Source organism: Lissotriton vulgaris, chromosome 4_1 (assembly GCF_964263255.1).
Source record: "Lissotriton vulgaris chromosome 4_1, aLisVul1.2, whole genome shotgun sequence".
NCBI lineage: Eukaryota > Metazoa > Chordata > Amphibia > Caudata > Salamandridae > Lissotriton > Lissotriton vulgaris.
The window spans coordinates 2,103,266,097-2,103,286,321 of NC_141691.1; positions in this window are offsets into that span (position 1 = coordinate 2,103,266,097).

Here is a 20,225-nt window from a genome sequence, read left to right on the forward strand (position 1 = left end):
TCCTTTGGGTCCAGCCCCCTTCAGCCTCACGTGCCTCACTGGAGACAAATACCTCCAGATTAAGACAACCATCCTGTCTGTCTGTCTGTCCTGCGCACTCTGAAGGCGTCACGATGATCATTAAGGCCCAGATGAGACAAGGGGAGGAATCCCACGTGAACGCGGCTGTGCAGAAGCACCGCAGACACTAGCCCGGGTCCATCACTCTCCCCTCCCTGCACCCACAAGACAGAAGTTGGATGAATGTTATTTTTATTTTAAAGGTGGAATCCCAGCCTATATTTTATAAAAGTGAAAGAACATGAAGATTATTAACGTCATTCAAAAATGGCTCAAGGTCGGTGCACATTTAAAAGACAAGTAAGAATCCGTAAAACTGCAGAGGAGACAGCAGATATTTCAGCTCCTGGAAGACCACGGCAATGCTTGATTCGAGCTTTTCACAGCGCCTCGAGAGGCTGCAGTGGGACGGGCCAGAAATGACTCCAACCAAGCTTTAATGAGCCGAAGCCAGGGGGGTGAGACGAGTGAGTGGCTATCTACAATTCTCAAAGACAATCCCCAGGGGCCCGGACTCCAGCTGTCCACAGGCTGACCCAATATAGAACGGGTCCCAAAGCAGCAACGTCTGGGATTGATGAAATCTTAGTGGGAGTGCTGGGGCGCCAGTTGGAAGACTCAGAAGAAACTCTATAAAGATGTTTTCGGCCATTTCAAGTGTGTCAAGATTACAATAGCCCCACAAATCCACCCCACACAAGGAGCTGCGGACGCTTGGATCTTATATATCCCTCTGGCTGTTGAAAGACCGAAGGAGTAGGATTTGTTGACAACTCTTGTGATTGACCCCGCTCTATGTGTTTAGAGCCAATACACTTGTCCCTATTTGGGGTAACCATCTGTTGGAGTCATTAAGTGTCTAACACAGGTAATCAAATTCAAAAACCCTTTGGGACTCATTTAAAGCAGCCTCTAGGGATTTTATTATCAATTTTGTGGCAAGGCGGAAGAAACTCCGAGAGGCTAAGTTGGAGAAAATCTTAGCTGATATTAAATCCTTAGAACTTGCCTACTACGCTTCTAAATCTGAATCTTCCCTTAAATCTCTTATTGATGCAAAAATCTCATTTAATAAATTCACAACCGACGCTGCTTCTAATATCCTGTTAAAATGTAACTCCAGATATTATAGCGGTAAGAATAAAATGGGGAAACTTCTGGCCAATTACTTAAAGATACGAAAGGAACGTACTAAAATCCAATCTATCAAGACTTCTTCTGGAGAATTTACATTTAAAGATAAGAACTTCCTCACAGAATTTGTCAAATGTTATGACAATCTTTATACTCCTGAACAGGTACCGACGTCTGCTGATCTTCTTTCTTATTTTCATTATCTTCCCTCCCCTCCGGTTTCCCATGTTGATTTTCATTCCCTGGAACAAGACATTTCACTTTCTGAAGTCTCCAACGCTGTTTCCAAATTATGTCACGGTAAATCTCCGGGTCCTGACGGATTTACTATTGAATTCTATAACCACTTTGCTTCTCTTCTTCTTCCTAAACTCCGACTCTTATTCCAAACCTTCCTTGGAGTGGGTTCCTCAAGCGGTTCTTTTCAACAGGCTTTAATTTGTTTGATCCCCAAGGAAGATAAAGATCATTCTTTATGCAAGAACTACAGACCAAAATCCTTGGTCAACACTGATTATAAAATTCTAGCCAAGATACTAGCGTTACGCATGGATCCCCTCTTACCAGATCTCATTGGTCCTGAGCAGTCGGGTTTTGTCAAGGGGCGTCTCTCCTCTGATAATTCCTGTGTTTTCCTTAATATACTTAGTAAAGCTTCCTCTCTGGCTCTTCCTTTCGCAGCTATCTCTTTAGACGTGGAAAAAGCCTTCGATAGGATTGGCTGGGACTTAATGTTTCAGGCTTTACGTTGGATTGGCATCCCTTCAAAATTTATTTCCATTGTGTCTTTACTTTATTCCAATCCTCAGGCCTCTATCTTTGTCAACGGGATGTCCTCAGATTATTTATCTTTACATAGGGGTGTTCGGCAGGGCTGCCCTCTCTCCCCCTTACTTTTTGTGTTAGCCTTAGAACCTTTTCTTACTAAAATCCGTCTGGACAACGATATCTCTGGTTTTCAATTTGGTTCTCATCAGGGTAAACTTTCCGTTTATGCTGATGATATTCTTTTTTACTGCTCCGATCCTATTACCTCTATTCCCGCCTTCCTTCAGCAAGTCTCTTCCTTCTCTTCAGTTTCTGGTTATCGTTTAAACGCCGATAAGTGTGAAATCTTGCCTTTGAATCCTCTCTGTCAGAAAAATCTTTTTTCTCAAACAGGTTTCTCATGGCAGCCTTCTACAATTAAATATCTGGGAGTTTGGTTTGCCCCCCTTTTATCCGATACTCTTAAACTAAACTTTGATTATATTTCCAAGAAGATGGACTCGGCTATTACCCGTTAGCATCCGCTCTTTTTGTCCTGGTGGGGCCGGCTCAACTCTATAAAGATGATGCTATCCCCCCTTCTTCTTTATACTGTCTCCATGCTCCCTTTGCGCATCCCAATTTCTTTTTTCAAAAAGATTGACTCTTTATTATTGAAATTTCTGTGGAATGGCAAGCGTCCTCGGATAGCTCTTGCTTCCTTACGAAAGGACAAGGCTCACTCTGGAGTACGTTTTCCTAATTTTAAGGAATATCATCGAGCTTTTTCCTTGAAACAATCAACTCGCGGGTATTCTTCATATCCTCCTTATTACCCTCCTGTTTGGTTGAGTATCGAATCCTCTTTCATTTCTCCATTTACCTTTCGTGAATTTATTGCATTTACATCTTCCTTATCTCGGCTTTGTACGCCTGTCATTTCTCACTCTCGGAATCTACTTCTACCATTTCTATCTTCCTCTTATCCTTCCCTCCTTTCCATCCATGAACAACCGATCTGGAACAATTCACTTCTCAAAATTCGTAACCGCTCCATCTTCTGGAAAACTTGGCATTCTCGAGGAATATGTTGGATTTCTCAATTGGTCTCTCTGGGTGCTCCTCTCTCCTTTCAGGAACTTCAATCCCTCTTTTCACTGCCCACTTCTGCCCGGGCGCAACACACTGCCCTTCTTCCAGTCTTGATCTCTTATCTTCACTCCTTATCACCCTCCAACGATGTTCCTCTGGAGTGTAGAACTACCTCCCTCTTATTGGAAACTTCTCCTTCTGCTTCTGCTCTGTATAATTCTTTCCGCTCTATCAATGATAGACTAAAATCTCGTATCAAGACTGCCTGGGAATCGGATCTTTCTCAGAACTGGCCTGTACCTTTTTGGGACAAAATATGGTCTAAACTTCATAAAACCTCTAGAGCTGCTATTACCACCCAAACTTTATATTTCATTTATAACAGAACTCTATTCTCCCCATTGGCTCTCTCCCGTTTTTCATCAGATACTCCCTCTACTTGTTGGTCATGTCCTCATTCCCCTGCAGATCTCAAACATATGCTTTTTGATAGTCCTCCTACTGCCCAGTTCTGGCAACTAGTTTGGAAGCAAATACAAAACATTTTTCACTTCCAAATTCCCTTTTCTCCAACACTAGTTTTTCTAGGTTCCCCCTCACCGGCACTCCCTCTTTCTCCCACCCATTATCTTTTACTCGACCTCTTTATAGCTGTAGCTTTCCACACTATCACTTCAAGCTGGAAACAAGCTTGTGGTTCTGAAAATTCTGGACTCGTGCAACAAACTTTGTCGTGACATGATGATTTTTATATCAAAAGACCGATAATGGCTAGTACACTATGTACAAGCATTTGCGTCATATTCAAGTGGCGATTTCACCTCTAAATCGCCATTCTCGCCCTGAACCCTTGGCTTCCATTTCATGAACGGCAGCCATTTGGTGAGTTGCCCTTCACATAGGCTCATAACCACAGCTGAAATCGATATCAAAGGACACGTATACCTTAATTGACTTTTTTGTGACCTAGGCAAGCTGGAACCATTGCCCCAGGCCAAACTTGTTCGGTCAGTTCCTCTCCCGGTGGCCGAACGAGATAGCATCAAAGCACAACAGGCCATAAACCTTGTGCATCGCACATACACCCTGCCTAATCTTGCTCACACCTGTCCCTGCTCTTTCCTCTTCTTTTCCTTTATGATGAGGAGGAGCCCGGTTTTATTGGGGGTACACCGAAATCTGATGAAAATGTTGGACCTTGCTGGGTAATCCATCACGAACTGGACAAACTGAAATGGGGACTTGTCATCATGACTCTGCCTTTTTCTTTGTAGTAAAAATATGTGAATAGCCCACTGTAAATCTAAGAATGTTTGCACTGTAAATCTAAGAATGTTTGCCTGAAGCTTAATATTTTGTACAAAAAGAGAAGCCTGGCTCTGTAATTTTGAGCAGTCTCCTGAGAATATACACACCGTGCTGTTGTACTTCTAGGACGCTTGTTACTTGGTTTCAGCCAATAAATTCGATTTTTGACTTCACCTAGAAGACTCTGGTTTCTGTGTCTGAATCAGGAAAGTACCCGAGGTCTTTGGGTGTTGCCTCTGACACCGCTGGGTTACTGGATCAGTACCAGTTCTGAAAAACCCAGTACCTCAGTTGGCGCCCAATGTGGGGCGATTCCAGCGGTACCGGTCCAAGCGGGAGGTTCGTGAGGAGCTTCGTGTGAAAATTCTGGAGGAAGGCCGCCACTTCATCGACCCCTGCATATCGACGTGGTCCAAAAGCCTTTGTTGCGAGGTTCCCCGCTTCCCGACGGCTACAAAGGACTGCTGCCCTGGCTATTGCCCTGATTTGGACCCTTGATGTTTGGTAGAGCGAAACGATAGACAAGTCTTCTGGTGAAGCCATTGATACCTCAGTTAAGTATAAGTGGAGCGTCTCCCAGTTAGTCCTTAGTTTTGTTTTGTTTGGAACTTGCAAGCGCCAAAGCCGAAGAACTCGTGTATTCACGAGAATATCGTAATCGATAATCCTTTGAAGTTTGAAGCTAGACTAAAGAGCGAAGATGCCTGGTCTCAGCAGACTTGGAAATTTGTTTTGTCTTGGTTGTGATAATAGGGACTCCCGACTGAAGGACTCGTGTCCGGTTCCACGGATTGGAACTCCAATTTATGAATTATACGTGAAACATGGCGTAGGTCCCATCGCCTATAACGAGGTATAGATCCGATACACCAGAAAAGATGGTGTTTTAAAAGGGTCCCAATATGGTAGTTTCGACACCGAAATCTTAGATAATTTGGAGGTTAAACTTTTTTAAGAAGAAAGCCCGGCCGGCGATGTTTGACTCTTCCACCTATGGCAAAAGGAAGCCAAACAGAAAGAAATGAAACTAGCAAAGAAAAATAAATGAGGTATGTCAATGGTGCAAGCGGCTGTTGCGTTTAGGGATAATGAGGAAGAGCAGGAGAGCGAACAAATGTTTAGGATAAAGAAGTTAGTGGTAGATAAGTGCTACCCAGTTTTGCTGCATAAGGGACAGGAAACAAAGAAAGACCTTGAAAAGGATCCTTTAATGTCCCACTTATTGAGTTCACCACCCCCTATGCACAAAATGCTACTGCACCTCCGCAACACTTTGTTATACCACGGCCCGCCGCACAGACCCCAGTTCTTCCACAGCCGCCAGCTCCTTTTCCGCTGGTTTCTACTCCTCTGGTGGAGCCTCCTCAAGGCCCGCCGATCTCCACAACCTTGCCTACTATGTTGACTATTTCCCCTAACACTTCCTCTGCTATTTCCTCTGCTCCAGCTTTACCTCATCCTGATTATCCTACTGTTCTACATCAGCTTCTCCGTCCGTTCGACAGAGAATGGCTAACACTGTCACTAACATTCTCTCACCTTTCTTCGGGTCACCTAATACGACCCCTAATATGGAACGAAGACAGTTGCGGAGTCAACTGCCTGGTTATCGAGAAAGAGAATTACTGAACGATTTAGCACGTAAATGGGTTCTCAATACTGTAAAGTATGATGTACAGTCTATCATGGAAGTCTTCCATCAATGGGAAGCATCAAAGCAGAGATATGTTTTCGAACAAATGTGTGTTTTCCTCCGTGACGATTGGGAGGGAAATGATTCGAAGTACGATTGGTCTGAGTTGTGCCTTGTGCGGTTCAAGTTCGCAGAAGAATGATCGTAGGTCCCGATGTTGAAAGAGCGATTGAGACCTTGTTGTCGTATCCGAGTAAAGGGGCAACTTCTCGACCACTGTGTGAGCATGATGCACCAGGTAGGAAAAAGGCGCGACAGAACCCAATGCGCGAGGTCCCTCCGGTGTGGAAAGAAGCGGTTCAGGCTGATGTTAACGCTGGAATATTACCTGTGCCAGCACACTTTCAGCGTATTTGGGTACATGTCCCCTGGAAACGTGCTGAAGTTTTAGCCATCAAACAGTCTTTGCCTGATCCGCGCAAAAATCCAGCAGGGTACTATAAAGAGTTGACTCAGACTGTGAGTTCATGTATTATGAATTTGGCGGATATCGACATGTTGTTTGGCAATGTTGTTCCACAACCTATTTGGAGTAAAATTCGTCACGCAGATCATGCGGTCGAATTAGGTGATACATGGGTTTACCTTAGAAACGCTGATAATGGACAAATAGGCGGCGCTAAGCCCGATGATTTCATCACAGAGCTTCCTGGTAAGATTATTGCGTATATGAAGACTCTTATGCCCGAATTACGTATCAATTGGGATAAGTTGTCTGCGTGTAAGCAGAAGAAAGATGAAACAGTGTCCCACTTTTTCACGCGGTTTGAGGAGACTTTAATAGATCATAGTGGTCAGGATATGGCTACTGAGGGTGGCCAGAGATTGTTCGTCGACAAATTCGTACATAATTTGCTTCCCGAGTTGTGTGCTAAGTTGAAGGATTCTGAGAGTGCTTGGGCTGTCTCAACGTCAGCACAGATCCTAGCTACAGCCCAGTACTACGAAAATAGGCGCAAAGATGAGTTGGAGAAAGCGGATAAAAGGACTAAGGAATTAAAAACTAAGGTTCTTCTACAGCAAGCTTATCCACCCCTTACCAATAGTCAGCGCGATTTTCAGCAGCCTCAGCAGTATTCGGGAAACTCGCAAAGAAAAGAGTTTTCCCAACAACGTTTACCGTATGGAACCAATCAGTGCGCGTATTGCAAATAAGAGGGTCATTATAAGAATAACTGCCCTGTTTTATTACAACGCATGAATGGTGTTTCTGGTGCAAGAGGGCGAGGTGTTTAACAAACCACTAGAGGTAGAGGACGTGCAAACATTCCTCAGAACACACGTCCATTTCCGCCACAAAATTCCATGAATAGGTTTGACCAGCAGAATAACGCATCTGGTAGGACAGCTCAGTACTATGCTGATGATTACTATGCAGAAGATGAGTATATGGAAGGTAATGATTGCTAGGACAGCCATAGACAAAGAGAGGGGGTTGTTTCAGTTCCAGTAGATCAGAGTGGACCATACGTTGAGGTGATTACATCAGGTGTGTCAGAACCTTTTCTGTTGGATACTGGTGCTACAAAGAGTTCTATGATGCACTCAAAGCTCCCTGGCGCACCTTTGTCTTGCGAAATGAATGTTTCTGTAGGTTTTTCTGGCACCCCGGTTAGGAACCCGATTTCTAGTCCTATGTCCCTGTCTGTTGGTCCTTGTGAATTTGAAGCACCCCTTATTCTGACAACAGGTTGTGGTGAGAACTTGTTGGGATTGGTCCTGTTAAAAAGATTGTATGCGACTTTGTACTGTTCCCCTTCGGGAGTACAACTTACACTAGGTAAGGAAGTGGTTTCTCCAATGTATTTGTCAAGGGATGAATTTCCGACAGAATTGTCATCTCTACCTAATATTCTTTGGGCTACTGGTCCTAACGATGTGGGTCTCTTGGAAATACCACCATATGTTGTGACATTAAAAGCTAATGTTAGGATGCCACGAATTCCCCAATACAAAATTTCTGGTGAAGGTGAAAAAGCATTGTTAGCGATCATTTACGACCTAATTGAAAAAGATGTGATTGAAGAGACAAGAGGCAACGTTTGCAATAGTCCTGTTCTGCCTGTTTTGAAACGAACTGATCCCTCTCAGCCACCTGTGTACAGATTTGTGATTGATCTTAGAGAGGTCAATAAAATAGTTGTGCCACAATTTCCAGTTGTTCCTGACATTACTGCCCTATTGACTATGTTTCCAGCCTCTGCAACCTGGTTTTCGGTGATTGACTTGAAGAATGCTTTCTTCAGCATCCCGATTGCTGAGGAGAGTAGGGATATTTTTGGCTTCAGTTTAGGAGGACGAAGTTTCGGCTTTAAACGCGCTCCCCAGGGCTACTGCGAAAGTCCATCAATATATAGTCAAGCTCTAAAAACACAGCTTAACACAATTGTTTTACCTGAAGGCGCTACCCTCATTCAGTATGTTGATGACTTACTTGTTGCTGCATATTCTGAGGAAATCTGTAAAGAAGCCACGTTGTCTGTGTTGCGTCATTTGTGTGATCTGCATCACAAAGTGTCTCTCTCAAAATTACAATATTGTCGACAAGAAGTGACCTACTTAGGTCATCTCTTATCGAAGGAGGGAAGGTAACTGACCCCAGAAAGAATTCGGGCAATAGAAAAATTAAGTGTGCCAAGGACACAGTGAGAAGTACGTGCTTTCTTGGGTATTACGTCGTACTGTAGACAGTGTATTCCAATTTTTTCTTTATTGGCCAAACCCTTGGTGGCATTAACGTGTAAAGATACACCCAATCCTGTGCCTTGGTCTGAAGAATGCCAGAAAAGTTTCTCTGAATTGCGCACAGAATTATGTTCGGCTCCTGTGTTGGGTACCCCCAACTACAGTAAGCCCTTTACATTGTATGTCCATGAGAAAGAAGGTTGTGCATTATCGGTGTTGACACAGTTGTTTGGAGACAAGCAGCGTCCATGTGCATATTTTTCGTCGACTTTGGATCCAGTAGCTAAAGCATTGCGAAGTTGTTTAAGAGCAACAGCGGCAGCAGCTGTCTCTATTCGACAGTCTGCTGGTTTAGGGATGAATAACACGTTAGTGGTCATGGTTCCACATGCAGTGGACACGTTATTGAACAGAACCAAGACACAGCACTTAACTAGTGCTCGATTGTCTGGTTACGAACTAACTTTGTTAGCGAGCCACGTGCACATCAAAAGATGCAGCACACTAAACCCAGCCACGTTATTGCCAATTCCAGTTGAGACAGAGAATGCTGAAGAGCAGCATGATTGTTTTCTTAGAACAGAAGACGAAACGAAAGGGGGAATAGACCTCCAAGATACTCCTCTTGTTGAATGCGATGGTACCTTATGGGTGGACGGTTCATGCTTCAAGCTTCCGAATGGTGACACGACTGCAGCATATGCTGTCACCACTTTACATACAATCGTTGAAGCTGCACGTATTCCACATAACTCAGCTCAAGCAGCAGAATTGATTGCACTTACAAGGGCGTGTGTGTTGTCAAAAGGAATGAAAGTAAATGTGTACACTGACAGTCAGTATGCATTTGGTGTGGCTCATAGTTTTGGACGTCTGTGGCATGAACGTGGGTTTCTGACTTCGCATGGAGCCTGATCCAGCATGGTCAGTTGGTGAATGAACTTCTTGAATCACTGACCTTGCCTCCACAAGTTGCGATTGTAAAATGTAGTGCTCACAAGAAGGTGACTGATGATGTTGGTCGCGGAAATGCATTTGCTGATGAAGACGCGAAAGAAACAGCAAGGAATGTGATGAGCAGAATGTATGTTGCAGGCTCTGCAAGATGGGTTGGTGATGTTGGAATGTGTGAAGACACGGTAGAGAGTGTGAAATCTATTCAAGCTGAGGCTACAGAGAAAGAGTTGAGCATGTGGAGAGAAAGTACGGGTAGAATGGATGCAAATGGCTGTTGGGTTGAATTATCAGAGCATCAGAGATGGTTGCTACCCGATGCGTACGTGCTTGCAGTGGTTAAAATGGCTCATGGAATGGCTCATATCAGCGTGAAAGGGATTTGCAAGTTGTTGGCTCCAGTATGGCAAAATGCTGGAATTCCTAAGTGTGCAGAGAATGTGGTCAAGAATTGCATGGTGTGTCTGAAACACAATCCTGGTAGGGGAACCCCAACTCCAGCTGGTCATTTTGCACCTCCTACGTATCCGTTTGAGGTCTTGCAGCTAGATTTCATCCACATGGAGAGGTGCAACAATTTAAAATATGTACTCGTTGTTGTCTGTGCCTTCTCAAGATGGGTAGAAGCATATCCCCTAAAGGACAATACTGCCTTGTCCACAGCGAAAGCCCTTGTGAAAGAGTTCTTCCCTAGATTTGGAATGCCTAGAATGATCTGGAGTGACAATGGGAGTGAATTTGTGGGTCAAGTGATGAAGAAAGTATGTGAAGGGCTAGGCATTCGACAGAAGTTCCATGCTGCAAATCACCCCCAATCAGCTGGACTAGTAGAATGTTATAATGGCACACTAAAGTTAAAACTAGCCAAGATTCAAGCAAGCACTGGTCTTAAATGGCCTGACGCTCTGCCCTTAGCACTCCTATCCACCAGAATGACTGTGCATTCGTGAGTGAAACTTAGTCCCTATGAAATTGTTTTCGGCCGCCCGGCCAACATATGGGGGGTACCAAGACCCACCAAGTTTAGTGAAATAGAACACCCTGTTTTGCTTGACTATTTGTACGAATTGACGGCTAAATTGCGTGTTTTACACCAACAGGTTCATGACTCTCTGCCTCCGGTCTCTGAAGCTCCAGGCCATCAAATCGATCCTGGATCCTGGGTGCTGATAAAGAATTTTCAACGAACAAAAAACGACCAGCCCAGGTGGACCGGCCCACACCTCGTCCTTCTTTGCACAAGATCAGCTGTTCGAGTGGAAGGAAAGAAGAACTGGATCCACGGGATCCACTGTAAACGGATCCCCCTGCCTCTGCCCTATGACCGGTGGGTCCAGGAAGGTGTCGCCGACTCAGAGACTGATACCGTGCCACGGTTTGTGCCTTTCAGTGACGCTCGTGAAAAAGGAACAATTATTGAGCAAGAGAGTGACAATATTTTGCAATCAGCTGTATCACCATCAGTCCAATTGGACACCACAGAACCTAAACTCTTGTTCCGAGACCATACAATACCGGGAAAACAACGGTATAATCTGAGGCCGAGAAATTTGAACTAATAAAAGTGAACTAACAAAACTTTTTTTCTCCCAAGTACTATTTTTGAAAGCGCGGCTCTCCCATCTGAGGAACTTGCTTAATTTTTGTTTTTCGAACCGCCCTCCGGGTTCCGCTGCTAGGGCCGCGATTGCCCAAAGTCTTTGGGGTGCAGCGGACGACGTTAGGCCGACAGTTCTGGTTGGTCTAAGGGAGTTACCCTGGATCAACAGAAGCATTCCTTAGCAGAATCAACCTCCCATCGCGGGCAGCATTGTAGAGAGGATGGAGTTTTTCAAGATGGAGAGACCTGCCAAAACTGTGAACAGAATATGTGGATTAATGACAAAGAAACGTTTTTTATTAATATGCATTTTCCTGTTATTCAGTGCAATAATGTTTTTAGTAGGATATGTATTATTTTCTCTACAAGCAACATTGGCACCCACTACATCGCCCGTACCTTCTCCTACTGTTTCTTCACATTCTTTTCAACCCCTTCCTGAACATGAGTCAGCTAGAAGATTAGAGTTTATTAATTACTCCTTCATTCAGCTCTTGCACCAACACCAACTAGTAATGAACATGACTAACTGTTGGGTGTGTGGTCTTATGCCCCGCACAACGGATAAAGGTATCCCTTTCTTGGTCCTGCCATTCAGCCACAATGGTTCTGTGTGGGCATACAGAACAATGTTCATTTATGCACATGAAGTCTACCCCCTACGTTCTGTAACAGACAATCCTAAGAATACTGCTCTAGTTAAGGTTACAGTAGATATGATTAAGGAAGATATTTCCTATGAGACTATTCCAAGAGATGAGACACGAGTATACATAGGATGGAACGTGACCGGATATGGGGCTACCCTGAGTGAGAAACAGCAAGCTAAGAGATCTTCCCCGATTTGGATTGTACCCCATCAGGGTCATCTGTGTCTGCAAGGTACTGGCAAGAATCCCAGAGCTCAGTTAGGGAAGAGTGTCTGTACTGAAACGTATGTTTTTGCATCTCAGACTTCCCCTTCGTTTTTAGCAGCTAAGGGTACCTATTTCATCTGCCATGATAGAGCCTATACATGGTTGCCCCCTGACTTTTCGGGCACATGTTTTGTTTCGTTCCTGTTGCCTCCCACCTACACAGCAGCGGCAGATTTCCATCGGACAAGGATAGTTAGAGGTGTCTTGAGTAATGAAGACACTGCAGGACAAGAATTTGGGGATTTCGTAAAGGGTTTTCTGCCTTTCTGGGGACCGATGGTTAACAGCAGAAACATAAGGCAATTAGCAAGGGTGGTTAAATCCACCGTAATTGAAACTGCTGGTGCCCTTAGTAACTTGACTGCTGAGCTCCAGTCGGACCGTCTTATGACCCTTCAGAACAGGGTCGCATTAGATGTCATACTTGCAGTCCGAGGTGGGGTATGTAAATTGATCCAATCGAGTTGCTGTGTTTTCATTCCAGATAACGCTCCAACAGGGTACCAGACCATCTCCAAACTGCATAAGATTTCCGAATCTATTCATGTGGATAAAGGAGATTGGTCTTTTATGGGATAGTTCTGGGAACTGATATCCGGCTGGGGATGGAAAATTCTGATGGTCATTGGGATGGTCTCAACCATTCTTTTCCTGTTCTGTCTGTGCGTACAGTGTGCTCCTGCAATATGTAGCCTCTGCGCTACATCATGTGTAAGGAAGCCTTTGTCAAAAGATGAACTAAGTACCAGAATGATGTTACAGCAACATCTCAATGACTTTAGGAATATAGACCTGGACTCAGATTAGCATGAGATTAGGTTAATTGCCTATGTAAGGGCAAAAGGAGGGTTTGTGGTTCTGAAAATTCTGGGATCGTGCAACAAACTTTGTCGTAACATGACGATTTTTATATCAAATGACCGATAATGGCTAGTACACTATGTACAAGCATTTGCGTCATATTCGAGTGGCGATTTCACCTCTAAATCACCATTCTCGCCCTGAACCCTTGGCTTCCATTTCATGAACAGCAGCCATTTTGTGAGTTGCCCTTCACATAGGCTCATAACCACAGCTGAAATCGATATCAAAGGACACGTATACCTTAATTGACTTTTCTGTGACCTAGGCAAGCTAGAACCATTGCCCCAGGCCAAACCTGTTCGGTCAGTTCCTCTCCCAGTGGCCGAACGAGATAGCATCAAAGCACAACAGGCCATAAACCTTGTGCATCGCACACACACCCTGCCTAATCTTGCTCACACCTGTCCCTGCTCTTTTCTCTTCTTTTCCTTTATGATGAGGAGGAGCCCGGTTTTATTGGGGGTACACCGATATCTGATGAAAATGTTGGACCTTGCCGGGTAATCCATCACGAACTGGACAAACTGAAATGGGGACTTGTCATCATGACTCTGCCTTTTTCTTTGTAGTAAAAATATGTGAATAGCCCACTGTAAATCTAAGAATGTTTGCACTGTAAATCTAAGAATGTTTGCCTGAAGCTTAATATTTTGTACAAAAAGAGAAACCTGGCTCTGTAATTTTGAGCAGTCTCCTGAGAATATACACACCGTGCTGTTGTACTTCTAGGATGCTTGTTACTTGGTTGCAGCCAATAAATTTGATCTTTGACTTCACCTAGAAGACTCTGGTTTCTGTGTCTGAATCAGGAAAGTACCCGAGGTCTTTGGGTGTTGTCCCTGACACCGCTGGGTTACCGGATCAGTACCGGTTCTGAAAAACCCAGTACCTCAAGCTGCAAATATTTCCTACCAATCTTGGTGGAATGCGGTCTGCTTTCATCATCGTCTGGATACCAACTATGTTTCCCCAATTTCCCTGGCTATTAACCGAGATCTGATTTGGCTTCCCTTGGTAACATACCTTTCCTCCACTGCTCCTGCACATCCTTCTCCTGATCTCACCACAGTTGAAGTACATAATCCTCCATGATTTTCTGATTACCCGATTGCTGTACCTATTAATTCATTTATGCTCACATGCTATTGTTCACAACTCTCCATAATTATTATGCTTACTTTTCATGAAAATTGTCAATGTATTGCTTATTTTATATATCCGCTAACTGTAACTCTTAATCCCTTTTCCCCTCTCCTCTCCTCCCTTTATTTTCTTTAATAAATCAAACTTAAAAAAAAACAGATTTCAAAAACCCTGCCTAATGCCTCACCCTCTAGAATTACCGTACACATGGGTTGTAATTAAACAAGACAACCCCTGGAAATGTCGCTTCCAGCACTAGATCCTACTTCAGCCTGTGGAGCTGCGTCCATAGAGACGGAACTAGGAATTCAATAGGAGTGGTATCTACACAATCTGAAGGGTGGGGGTTCATTTCAAAGGAAGTTTAGTGACAAACACGCAGGCTAATTAGAATAAGAATTAAACTCTTATAAAAACACAATCACTCTCTTCCAATGCTACACTCCTGTGGTTTACAGAAGGAACCTGTATTCTCCTTTCTTTGTAAATAAAAAGGGGCTTGGAACAGTGGATATTGTGAGGGTGACCATAGACCAGAGCTCACACCACAGCAGCAGGGGTCAGGGTTCATTCAAGAAACTCAAACTCAATTCCTTTGGCAGGTGTCACAGGAGCAGCCCGACGTGACCGACAATGATCTCTATGAAAATGCATTTACTGATTTTTGCAGGCTCCTCTATCTAAATAACCCCACAAACCCCATCCATACAGTACCACAGTAACACTTCCAGATTTGTAGACCCCACACATCTCCTTTAAAGGCTTCTGCCAAATTAGTCACGAATCTAAAGCCATCCTCTTTGAATCTTGAAACTCTAGTTTTCAGATAAAACTCAAGTGGTCCCACCCGAATCAACTCAATCTACAAATATGAAAAAAATGCATTTTCCTAAGTGTACTATCGAAGACAGCATGGGGGCGGAGTCTTCACACACCTGGGGCCGGAAGCTTCTGAAAGTTTTACTTAGATCGATTTTCAGCACAAGCTGATCAATAAAGGCACTAATTGTCCAGCTCCGGCGGTGATAGCTTAGCACAACAGCGCACTAGTGGATTTGGTGATTTTAAGAAAAAATATATATTCAATGAAAATTGGTGCTCACTCCTCGTGGTCCACCGCACAATAACCACCCTTGCAGAATACTATACTATAGAGAGAAGGAGCGCCATAAATATCAGTTTGTATCACAATCAATTATTAAAATCCTTCTAATAAAAAGTCCTCAGGCAGTAGATTCAATGCAAAGTTCTTCTTTATTATGAATCAACAAAAAATCATTTCAAGCTGCTGGACTCTCATTTCCAGTAGCTGAGCTTTACTACATAATTTGTATCAGACTCCACATTTTAAGTCAGCCAACGCGTTTTGTCCATCACAATTGACATTATCAGGGATGAAATATTAAGACAGATAAAAAAACATATACAAAATTGTTCTTGTTACATCTTCATAATCACCAAGAATCCAGTTTAACCTATACATTATACATTCTTGTACAAACGACATCACCTGTCTATATCCATTATATTATTCTTGTACATCATGATGGGGAAGAAAAAACATATACATAAAAAACATATATAAAAACAAATTTGCAACAAATATTTTTGCATATCTTCAGATATCACAACCTCCATGTCACCAAATATTATAAAATAATTCTTGAAAGGCCAGAAATATAAAAATAATGAAATAGATCTCATCTTCGCATATCTCCAGTGCCCTTCAACAATAGTAGACCTTTAAGTGTCCTTTTACAGTGTGGGTCACTAGTAAAGGGTTATTTTAATCCAAACTTCACTGACAACATACCTCCAATATTAACAAAGCTGTGCTGTCTTAATACTCTTCAACCAATAAGGATGATAAAGTGTCTAACAATGATTGAAGGCTGATTGCAGCCCTCAACATCAGGACCGCATCACTTGCATCAAGCAGAATAGGTATCAGCACATCTCCTAACTGAGGCACAGCCTGGCCTTTGCCCACCAGGAGTCTCTCAAAATCATTAATACATACATTAAATATATAAGGTACTAAAACGCACTCCTGTCTAACTCCCCTCCCCATCACAAATGATTTTAGTGCATTTGCCAATTGGTCCAAAAGTTCCTTAGACGATGAGTCTGTTGTCTAGAAACGTGATCTATATATTGATCCATCCCTACATTTGACTTAATTGACCATAGCTTACAGTGACTGATGCACTCAAAGGCACTGATCAGGTCCATAAAAGCTGAGCACAGTGTCCTTTAGTTGGAAGAGATGAGGGGGGAGGACAGAAAAACACACCAGGAGAGGGTGGAATGAGACAGCTGTGTTTTAGGCAAGAGGATAGCAGGGAAGGTTAGCAGCGCTGACCCTGGTAAGAGGCTGGACAAGGAGTGAAATAAGAGTCAGCCTGAACAAACAGCCTGGACCTAGAACAGACAGCCTGGAGCTAGTACAGACAGCCTGGACATACAGGGTCGGATTGGGATCACAATTTGGCCCGGGCACTGACGAAAAAGTGGCCCACATTAAGGGGGCGTGGCCTACATTTACGGGGCGTGGTCTACATTTAAGGGGCGTGGCCTATATTTAAGGGGCGTGGCCCACATTCGAGGGGCATGCCCTTTCATGAAACACCATTTGGTTACTCTTTGAGGTCTAATTTGTAGACAAATATTTAGTAAATTAAGCCTTTTAAAGCTTACAGAGCAAGTAACATTGGTAAAGACTAGGAGCACTGCAGTTCAGATAACTGAATACTTACTTGCAATCTTAACGCCCTGCACAATGTCGTTGGATACTCTTTCCTAACCAGCTATGTCCTAGACTCTAATCATCACATAAACCAGAAATCTAGTACAAAGTCAAGGAGAAAGGGTAAGACTGGAATCTCTGGTAATAGAACATGTAATAACAAAAGTAAGAATTCACAAACGAGGAAAAGGCAGTCTGGGGTGTAAAGAATGCGGAAAAAATGTATCTGTACAATCTAGTCATACATTTATTTCACAGTCAGCAGGTGATGTCTATATACAAAAAACACAGTTTTATTCATATATGTTGCTGCCTTAAAGTCTGGGCCATGGGGAGTGAAATAAAACAATTGCCTAGGATCACATGATCTGATTAAGATACGAAACCAGGAGCTGGGGAGGGAAAGGAAGGCCATAAACATCAGCCAACAAGATCCCCCATTGAGGAGGGAGTCACTGGAAATTATGAATACTATGAAATGTTATCTTAGGGCAAGCTTAGACTCTCCCAGAATAACAAAAAGAACATAGAAGTAGAATGGTGCACTCAGCAAGAGGTGCCGAATGACTTAGGGGTCAGAGCGCAGCCTCCACAGCATAAGACAACCAGACAGTGAAGCACTAAGGGGAATGAAATGGAAATTTTGTATCGGAAAAGCTGTGTTAAAAATATGGACATGTTTTTATAAAGTGTCCTCTTTAATTATCATGGTCCCTTTGCAGAATCATAAAGCATGAACAAATGGTTATTTTTTATAATTTTCTTACCATTTGACAGTTTTATGTAGTGTAAATTCAGCCCAAGACAAAGGCTATTTGAGTTCTATTCATGAGTACCAATTACAGTACACATGATCTGATTTTTTATTTAAGGGCCTGGGCGAGGAAGTGATCTGCCCAGAATCACAGGCTGTTGAGCAGACCCTGGGATTCAAACTTGAATCCCCATCTCTGCAACTCTGGCGTTAGGCCACCTATGCCTATGCAAAGATAAGGAATGAAAGTGGGAGGATACTGTTCTTGCGCAGGACACAGGCCCAAGGTGACAATGGCCTACATGCTGAGCAACTAAAAAAACAGCAAGGCCCCTTTCTGTCACAAAGTTATTCAAGAACTTCAGTGCAGGAGCACCTGAAAAGAAGGGAAGCCCCTGCTATTACTAACCTACTTAGCTCAAGAGCACATGAACAGCAGTATGGCCCCTGCAATTAGTAAATTAATCAACCCTCCCCAGCCCTCCAGGCCCCAGGGCAATGTCTTGGCAGGGGAGCACAATGGTAGACAGGGGAAGGCTGAGGTGAAGATGGTGGGAGTTCAAAACATCACCTAGCCCCCACAGCCAGACCCATTCTTCCTCGCCCACTGTGCCCTGAATCTGAGGGGCTGTGGGCGAGGTGTTAAGATTAACACCGTTTCTCGGCTGCGTGGGCCCCAGGGGGGCCGAGGTGGAAATGGCTCAAGGCCTGAGCAACACCTGGCCCCCAGGGAGGCCGATTTTCGCAGACAATCACCGCTCCCCAGCCCACCCTTGGCGTGATTGCTTTTCAGGGGCAGGGGGTGAAGTGAGGCCACAGCTAATAATCACTGCATGGCACACAGTGAAGCGCTTTCATTTCTGTCTCTGTTTCCGTGCGCTCTGTGGGCCGTTTTTTTTTCTCCCCTTCCCAAGTTCACAGAGAGCAGATAGCAGAGAGCACTCTCTGTGAACTGAAAAAGGGGAGAAAAAAACCGGCCCACAGAGGGCACTGAGACAACGGCCCTTCGGCCGTTTCCCGAATGCCCGCCTTGCCAATCCGACCCTGTGGACATAGCACGGACAGCCTTGGCCTGGCACAGACAGCCTGGACCTAGTACTGAAAGGCTGGACCGAGTACAGACAGCCATGATGTAGGAAAGACAGACGAGCACGGACAGCCTGGACATGAATCCAGAAGAGATTCATGAGGAAGGAAACAGCAATGAGAAGTTCCAGGGAAAATGCTGTTCATGTTAAGAGGGGGCGGTAGAGCCCGAGGGGTGGGTCTGGTGTCGGGGAGGAGCTCTGCTGTTAAATAAAGAATCCTTTTCACAAACAGCAGAAGTGTCGGTGGTGCTTTTGTACACAAAGTGAACTCTTCCTTCTCTCATCATAAACAGATGGTGACCATAAACAGTTGTTCCCAAATTGAGCGCCTGGTACCCTGGCCAAATCCTGCCAGCGGCGCCGCGGTCCCAGTTGCTTTGGAGAATCCATCATCTCTGCTGTCAATGTCACTCTTCAGCAGTGAAGCGAGAGCGTTTCAACAAACTGCAGTTCTCACAGAAGCCACTAGATGACAGTATTTGCACACACCTCAAGGCTTCCTCTCCGTACTCAAGCACAATATTTTTTATGCCAGAACGTTCTTTACATTTCAGGTGTAATTGAAATTCTAAGGCCACCTGTCTTATTTGCACAAATGTATATATGACTTGGCATTGGCCGTGCTCGATTATAAAACAATCACTGGGTAATAGTTGTCCCATCTTGTGCAGCTGTGGCCGGCGCAGTGGGGCCTTTATCGATGTATCCAATGTGAGGCAGGGCTATCTGCGGTGAGCGTTTCAGAGAGAGCACCTTTGTTTTCCTGCCACATAAGCAACCGTGATACAGCGGGTGTGTACAATGAACTCATATCTTAGACACACAATCCATAGGGTCAAATCTAAGCAGCTTTTTTCTGCTCTCAAATGGCCCAATTGGCAGAACCCCTTCGTGCATGGAAGTGCAAACAATTTTTCGGCGCAGGCAGGGGTCCCATGGAACACTGCCTGCTCTTAAAAAGTGAAAAGATAACTTTTCAATTTTCTTTTTTAAGCACAACCTGATTTCCTTTAAGGAAAACGGGCTGTGTTTTAAAAAAACATGAGTGCTTTCTCTAAAGCAATCACGGACATGGTGGTCTGCGGACCCCAGCAGGCCACCATTCACGTGATTTTAGAGATTCCCAATGGGTTTCAAATTGCGACTTACCTCATTAATATTCATGAGGGAGGTTGATTTGTTGACACCAGGAGTTGCTAAATGAAACTCATGGAGTTTCATACATTATGAATAGCAATTACCTAATTGCGATTTTCTGCGAATTGCAATTGAGTAATTGCTATTTCTAATGTATGAAACTTCATAATCGCTATTTCCAATATTAACACATGTAGGGCTTAGTGTCCACAACTCACCTTGAGCTCTCTCGAGGGGTGCGATTGTGCAGGAAAGAAGTTGTGTTTGAGATCAGTCACAGCACATAAACCTGCCAGATATTTC